At 32.5% G+C, this 7,243-nt stretch overlaps 1 pseudogene across 1 annotated transcript; it reads left to right on the forward strand.

The window, feature by feature from the left end:
- Nucleotides 1-502: 502 nt before the first annotated feature.
- On the forward strand, nt 503-2,829 carry LOC146941196 (putative indole-3-pyruvate monooxygenase YUCCA10; annotated as a pseudogene). The gene is made up of 5 exons (XR_015032270.1): nt 503-1,186; nt 1,602-1,835; nt 2,019; nt 2,158-2,283; nt 2,392-2,829. The product of XR_015032270.1 is annotated as a putative indole-3-pyruvate monooxygenase YUCCA10 (transcript).
- Nucleotides 2,830-7,243: the final 4,414 nt, after the last annotated feature.

Here is a 7,243-nt window from a genome sequence, read left to right on the forward strand (position 1 = left end):
TTAATAACTCTCTAAATTAATAAATTTCTCCGGTCCCGACATTATTAATTTATAGAGTTTTAACCGTAAATCGTAACTATATATAAAAAAAAGGTGACCGTTACAAAGCAACTCAGTAATATAAAATTATAGATTTGTCTAATATGAGCCTCTCAAAAAACTTTTAAAGATGGATCTTTACCATTTTTAGTGAAGAATGGCTTGTTAGGTTTATTTTTTAACCGAATTCATATTAGACACCTCTTAAAACAATTTTGTTAAAAACATATATATAGTTATCCTCGTTGCATTAATACTTGACAATAGAAAAATTATTTTTTTTCACCAAAAAAAACACAATAATTTTTTTTTATTATTTTGGCCAAATTCATTGTACTTAATTAATTGTTGACCAGAGAATAAAAAAAAAGAAAATACTAAAATAAGGTTCATACTCTCTGTATGCAACTGACTACATATGCTAACTAAAACATACGTAGGTGGCTATAAATTCAGGTGCTAACCACATAAAACATCATCAAAAAGAAAAAACCAAACCATTTTTCAAAAAAGAAAAAGAAAAACCAAGCCATGGAAGCTGAAATTCCTGCTGTGATTGTAGGTGCTGGGCCTGGTGGCCTAGCAACCTCAACATGTCTTAACAAATTTTCAATCCCAAACATTGTCTTAGAGAAAGATGATTGTCATGCATCTCTTTGGAGGAAAAGAGCCTATGACCGTTTGAAACTTCACTTGGGCAAAGATTTTTGTGCCCTACCTCACATGCCTTTCCCATCTGATTTCCCAACCTTTGTCCCTAGGGTTGATTTCCTTCGTTATTTGGACGATTATGTGACTCATATGAAGATCTGCATCCGGTATAACCGGTATGTCAATGATGCTTCTTTTGATGTCACTAATGGGAAAATGGAGGGTTTGTGTGCATGATACTACATTGAATGTTGATGAGATTTATGTTGCCGATTATCTAGTTGTTGCAACCGGAGAAAATTGTGATCCTTACATTCCCATGATAAATGGGCTTGAAAGCTTTGAAGGTGAATACCTTCATTGCAAGCAAATATCCGAATGGAAGGCCATGGTATGATAAAAATGTCTTGGTTGTTGGTAGTGGAAATTCGGCATGGAGATCGCTTATGATGTCTCTACTTGGGGTGCAAATACCTCCATGGTTATAAGAAGTCCCGTAAGCCTTCTATCTCTTCAAAAACAAAAGTTACTAGAAAAAATTGAATTAACCCTAAAAATTCAAGATAAAAATTATGAAATTAGTCTTTCGTTTTGTCATTTCTAACGTCTACCGACGGAATCGAAATAATTTTTATTGTTTTTGTCGTTAATTTTAATCAACAATTCAATTTTTTTAACAAGTAGCGGTTGAAGGTTCTCTCGTATTCACTCAATCAAGATATTGATAGTCTATTTTTTGTAAGATTGATAAGCGTAAGAGACAGCAAAATTAAGACATACATTTTTAAAAAAAATCAATTTTTAATAATTGTGTAAATAAATAAATTCAATTTCTTGGTTAGTATCAAATATACCAAATCATATGTTTTTGTATGTTTGCCTTCTAACAAATATCTATGTGGTTCATTTAGGTACATTATCTTACAAAAGAAATGGTGTACATTGGAATGTCTTTGCCGAAATACATAAGTATTGAAAAGATCGACAAGCTCATGGTGTTTATGAGCAAAATGGTGTACGGAGATATGTCTAAGTACGGCTTGGTCGTACCAAAGGAAGGACCCTTTGCCATGAAAAAGAAGGGAGGCCGTACACCTACCATTGATGTTGGTTGCGTCAAAAAGATCAAGAAAGGCAAAGTTAAGGTATATACAATTAAGATTTAGATAATACATTTTAATACCGTATTATATCCGGATTGTTCCATCTAAGTAAATGGTAAAAAATGTTTAATATTTTTTTATTGTGTTGTTTAAGTCATTTTATTTTATTGTTGTTAGTTTTGATGTTGGATCCGTTGTTTTGTAAGATGATCTTTTTTGTATAAGGGTTTAGGGTTTACCAACAAAAAAAAACACTCATTTGAGATTTTAATCGCGTTTAAATGTGTGATTCTTTTATCACAAAAAATTCAGATCCATTGATTTTACTCAAGAAATATTATTGATTTGATTGTTATGTATTCAGTGTACCCGGCTATTACAAGCATCAAAAAGGGCAAGATCATTGAGTTTGCTGATGGAAAAAGTGGTCAATTTGACGTCATAGTCTTTGCTATCGGATACGAAGCAACGTTCGTAAGTGGCTTAAGGTGCAATATAATATAATCTTATATAATATTATGTGTAATTAATTACACCAAAATGTAGATTTAAAACAATAATTCATTACTCATTATGTGACATGCAAATATAATGCAAGATTACAAAGAACTGTTCAATGAGAATGGAATGCCTAAAGCACGTTTTCCAAATCACGGAAAGGAGAAAATGGAATCTATTGTGTTGGATTCTCACAAAATGGATTACAAGGCATTTCTTTTGATGCTCGTAAAATTGCAAATGATATCGCTCACCGTTAATGCAATGAAGGAACATGATGCTGAGGCGAATGCTGGAGTCAAGTTATTGGATGAATGAGTTTTTATACTTGCTGCTGGTTTACTTTTAAGTGTATGACTAAGTTATAGTTCCTTGGGAATTTGGTGCATGCATGAGTCATATGGTTTAGATTTATATGAAAGATAATCAAATGTGTCTAAAGTTTTGTCATGAAATAAAATGACTGCATTGTATCGAAAAAAATGAATGTACTTTTCGTCTCAAAAATCAAATAAATGTAGTTTGTTTTATGTTTCTATGCTCTCTGTTTTTTTTTCTTCCCTACTTGCTCAAACTCTTGTTTTTAATTCAATGCTTTTGCCGTTAAAAGAGAGAAATATGTGAAAATAGTAAACTAATTGTGAATTTACTATATAAGTAGATACTATGCATTATGAACATCACTTATATAGTAGATTCACAATTAGTTTATCATTTTCACATATTTAGGGTTTTGTAGTTCATGTTCTCTCTATGAGTGGGAGGTGCAGCCCGTCCCGTGTTGGAACCGGTAGGGTTTTGTAGTGGTTGTTTTTTCGGGGTTGCTTGCGGGGTTGGGTGGGGTTGCATCTCCTCCCTTCCCGGTGTGGCTTTCGTGTTATCTTTGTTTGCTTTTGTGCCCGCAGTGTTGCCGGGTTGCTGCCGTTTGTAGCTCTCGGTTTGTTGGTGTTTCTTGGTTTTTTTTCTCGTTGTTTTGTTCTCGTGTTGTCGTAGGTCCGCTCATGTCCTCGTTTGTAGGGTTTTCGAGTGCATCCCTTGGTGTTGGTTTGCCTGGAGCGTCTATTTGACGGCCCTTTGGGTGTATATTGTACTATTCATCTTTTATTTATATATATATATATATATATATATATATATATATATATATATATATATATATATATTTTGCCATTCAAAAAAAAAACTAATCGGTCTTGGAAATGGTTTTTGACCAAGACAAACATAGGTCATTGTCTTTTCTATGAATGATGTTTGACCCAATAAATTTTCACTTTAGGTTGCAGTTTAATTTCAATCAGTTGGAAGGTATCTTATGTACTTGTTATATGGATCGAGTACCTCTTGTACACTCTAATTTACTCGTGAATGAAATTTTTACATCCAATTAATTAGAGATAAATATTTGTCTCCACTACTGTTTCTATAATAAATTATAGTAATTCGTAATATTATAAACTTTATCACACTTTTACTTAATATTAGTCAAAATATTAAATATTTCAAAAATATGTCACTTGGATAAATATTTGTCTCCATTATCCTTTTATTAAAAACTATTCAAAATATTAAATATTTAGAATATCAGTTGCTTTGAATTATCACCTTATTTGCTTCCTTTTAGATAAATATTCCCTTTAATATTTATTTTATCAAATAATTCTAAAACATATATAAACAAAAAGTAGAAATAATTTTTTTGACAAATCGTACATTGGATAAAAGAAAAACTAATCTACCCTTGTTTGGATTTGACACTTTTGCTTGTGTAACTTGTGTTTTAAGGAACCTGAAATATCTAAGCATCTTTTCTTTGGTTTCACTTTTGCTTCTTGTATTTGGAGTTGGCTAACTTCTATCATAAACTGCAATGTTAGCATATCCTCAATAGAGGACTTGATTACCTTGTTGAACAAGCATTACTCTCTCCTCAATGTAAGGTGGTTCTGATTTCAGCAGTTATTCACTCAGTGAATGCTATTTGGTTTGCAAGAAACCAAATTAGATTCAACAACACTAAGATACATTGGAGGTCTTCTATTGCTAGAATTATTACTGATGTTAATCTTTCTGGCAATTACACTAGTAAAGTTTCATCTCCCTCTATTTCTGATTTTCTGCTTCTGAAGACTTTTAATGTTAATGTTATTATCAATCCTCCTAGGGCCCCTACCATCAAGGAGGTGATTTGGCAACCTCCAATATTTGATTGGGTCAAATGTAATGCAGATGGGGCTGCTTCTGGGATCAGTCAGTGGCCTGGCTGGAGCTGGTGGAATATTTAGAGATGGTTATGCAAATCACTTGGGCAGTTTTGCTATGAAAGTGGAAATTATGGTTGGAGACGGACTCCAAACTTGTGGTCTCGGCTTTCCAGACCATTTCCATAATGCCTTGGCAGCTAAGACAGAGATGGAATCATTGTTTATTTCTCATTCAATCTATGGATTTCTTTGTGTCTCATATATTCAGAGAAGGTAACCATTGTGCAGACAAGCTAGCAAATTAGGTCTTTCTTTGATAGATTTGGTTTGGTTTAATGATGTTCACAATAGCATTAGAGATGATTTTTGCTAAAAACAAGCTAGGGCTGCCATGCTTTAGGTTTGTTGCTTGATGGGGTTTTGGCCTAGTCCCCCCATTTTCTGTGTTTCTTGTTACCTTTTCTTTTTAATATATTAAGGGTGGCTCTTTTCCACCTTTTCTTGAAAAGAAAAAAAGATTTGACACATTTATTTTTTTATTTTTATCAAAACATTAACTTATAATTTTCTTCCTCAGTTACACACATTGATTTCATGTTTGGATTAGTCTCTTTTGTAGAAACAAAAAAAAAAGTTTGGATTACTCTCGTGTAGGTTCCAAACAAAATTTCTTATATTACATATTAGTGAAAAACATTTGTCACATTAAACTAATTCACTCATGAATGACCATCTTTTAACTAATTGATTAGGGAAAAATTAAATTTGTCTCCTGTATGATTTTTATAATAATTATAATTAATAATTCTATAACCTTTATCATTTATAAAAAACACTATAACATTTATCACACTTTTAATTAATACTAATAAAAAAAAATCATAAAAACTATTAAATATTTTATAAAAACGTCACTTAGAATTTTCACCTTATTTGCTTCCTTCTAGATAATTCAATTCCATGCATTGTTTAGTTTTTCAAATAGTTTTTAATTTAACCATAAATATAGTAAAAAATACAAAGGAAAAAATTTGACAAATTTTACACGGGATAAAATGAAAACCAATTCCACCTTTGTTTGTGTAATATCCCGCCCGTCGCATCGAGATATTACCTCGTTGATTGTGCCAGAAGAATTAAATTTATGGAAAAGTAAGTAAATGGAAAATATTTATGACATGTCAGCTTTTTACGGAATAAGTTTCGGTATCGTTTTAAACACGCTTGAGGCAAGGGCATTATTGTAATTTCACAGGAATGATTATTTATATGTTTTGGATGGGAAAATATCTCATTTCCCTTGTTCTTTTCTCTCTCTTAAAATGTTGGAAAACATTTCCTCTCCCTTCTCTCTCTAGTTTCACGCCCTCTTCCTCTCTTCTCTTCACAATCCTTCCAAATCTTCTTCCTTCCAAGATAAGTGAATTCATCTTACTCCCTCTTGATCTCTAAAGCATGTGGAAGCTTGGGATTTGTTTGTTTCCTCTACTCTCTCTCTTTCTCAAGAATTGATTCAAATCTAGGGTTTGGTCTTGATCAAGAAGCTAGGGCTTTGGGTTATTATTTTGGAAGCTTTTGATGAATATGTTGCATGAGATTGATGAATCAAGCAAGAATCAAACATAGGTTTACTTTGAAAACAAGAGTTAGGGTTTGTTTGTTGTAAGTTCAAACATGATTCAAGAGGTGAATTCTTCATGGATATGGGACAAGGTATATTAGTTTGCAAGAAAGGTTACTCTATGATTTTAGAGTAACGACCGGGGCCTAAACTCAGCTTTTGTATATAGTAGAAAAATCATCAACGTCAATGACCCGTGCGCTAGTTTACGAAGTTTTCTTTAAAAGAAAAAAAAATTGACGAGCAAGCATTGGTAAGATTAAGCAAAATATAGTATGCGAGAATGCAAATGTTAAATTTTTAAGAAAGATATGTTCAAGTACAAGACTAGTTTGTCAAAGATATATGGGTTTACTTAGAAACACGTTCAAGTATGATATGTATGGTAAATGCAACCAGCAAGAACGTAAGGATTACCCCCTAAGTTAAGTATTATGAACATAAGATAAGTTATCGTGAGTTTGAAATTTCAAGATAAGTGTAAGGTTATGATGTTGGTTGCAACAAGGCGGATCTTGAGAATAGTTCGAGAAGTAAGTATTCAAATGGTAGTCGTGAATGTGAAGTTTACTCGCTCTAATGGATTATAGTATTGGTTTAAGCCAACCTAAGTGGGAATCAGTAGTAGCGCCATGGAAGTTAACGATAATCATGAAATATGGAAATATGTAAGGTTCAAGGTTACATTTCGTGACTTAAGTAAAGAATCAAAGCATCAAGAATGATGACCGGTTTCCGAAAAGGTATTAACGCTCAAGCGATAACCGAATGAGATGATATGGAGAATCAAGATTAGTGTTCTAAAGAAGAGGAACAAGTTAATGTCAAGAGGTCCAAGGATTTCCTACGGGTATGTAAGCGGTATTGCGAGTTTGTATCTCGGATAAAAAAGGGAAGAACCTATCTTCAAAGTTAAGCATGTTATCATGAGAGAGGAGCAACTTTTGAGTAGTGTGTTATGAAATTCATACCTTTGTATGCAATACTTGTTAAGTGAAAACGATACTTGTTAAGACTTGTCAAGCCATGATTTTATAACTTTTAAAGCTAGGATTGGTATTATGGAACTTGGGAACGATGTTTTTGTTTAACTCATGAAATTATACATTTTCGAAACTAATAAGATACGT

This window comes from Medicago sativa, chromosome 3, assembly GCF_051527215.1.
Source record: "Medicago sativa cultivar Bolivia chromosome 3, Bolivia_mono, whole genome shotgun sequence".
Taxonomy (NCBI): domain Eukaryota; kingdom Viridiplantae; phylum Streptophyta; class Magnoliopsida; order Fabales; family Fabaceae; genus Medicago; species Medicago sativa.